Source organism: Cynoglossus semilaevis, chromosome Z, assembly GCF_000523025.1.
Source record: "Cynoglossus semilaevis isolate Cse_v1.0 chromosome Z, Cse_v1.0, whole genome shotgun sequence".
Lineage (NCBI taxonomy): Eukaryota > Metazoa > Chordata > Actinopteri > Pleuronectiformes > Cynoglossidae > Cynoglossus > Cynoglossus semilaevis.
Window position 1 is genome coordinate 11,079,183 of NC_024328.1, and position 1,340 is coordinate 11,080,522.

Consider the following 1,340-nt stretch of genomic DNA (forward strand, 5'->3'; position numbering starts at 1 on the left):
TTTTTTTACTGCAAGTCCCATTAGCATTTTGCAAAAGCAAACTTTTTGCTGATATCCGATATGCCGATATTGTCCAAACACTTAATTTCCGATTCTGATATGTGCTGCTGTTTGCCCCCAAAACTGAGGTAAACGTCTTAGGACCTTAAGTTGAATTTCAGCAAATTTGGCAAAACTCAGGCACTGGAAAAACCGATAATGATCCTATCGATATTACATGATAATATCGGTCGACATCCCTACATTTACCCTTCTGTTGTTAGCTCAGGACAACAGTCGCCCCTGCATATATTTTCTACAATTTTGAAATATATTATTTTGATAGTTAAAATAGAAATTATTTATGGTTTTACATGAGTTCATATACACACATACATATATATTTTTTATATATTTGTGTATATCTAAAATATATATGACTACATTAATATGAATATAGGAGTATGTATGTATATATTAGGGCAAGCAGACAACTACAGTTTATAGTGTGATATTTCACAGGGTCACTTTGAATTACACAGGAATATTCCTGTTTCATGGAGATTAACGAACATTCCTAAACACGAGTCTCTATAATCATAATATATTGCCGGAACAGAAAGAAACAAACAACAGCAGGTAGATGTCTGTGTTTCAGACTTGTTTTGATTGGTTTAAATGTTCAAAAGAAAACATTAGGTAGTCAACAAAACTCCCACAGTGAAGGAGTAATTAAGAAGTTTTGACTGCTTGACAGCCTAAATATATATTAATATATATAGCAGTTATTCTGAGAATGTATCTTGATGTATCTGAAAGAAAACCCTTTGAAAGGAAGTCCTTTTATTTGTTTGCATATCACTGCTGCTACGATCACCACCTCTGACCCGATCAGCCTCTGCTGTGTTGTGAAATTGACTGAAAATATTCAATTTTACTGCATCTATCTCTAAGAACTTTGCACTCACTTACAAATAAAGAGATACATTTACAGAACATGTCAGCAATGACCTTGGAGGTTTTTTTGTGCTTTTGTTTATAGTTAAGAAATTTAATTCAGGCTTGATAAATGTGTATAAATGAGTCACTTTTTTGCAGAAGAATCTCTTTCCTCCTGAACTGCAGTAAACATGTCACATTTCAACTCTCTCCCCTTCTCTCCTCCCTTTCCTGTCCCTCCTGGTTGTCATGGTTCAGAGCATTGGCTCTTGGAGTGCAGAAATGTCTCACAGTGTCTTAGCAACCTATCAACAACAGAAGCCGCTACAACTCAGATACACACAGACACAATGCCATTGGCCACTGGTGAGTCACGGCCTTTGTCCAATTAGCCTGATGAAGTGTGACCCTCCCGTTCAGCA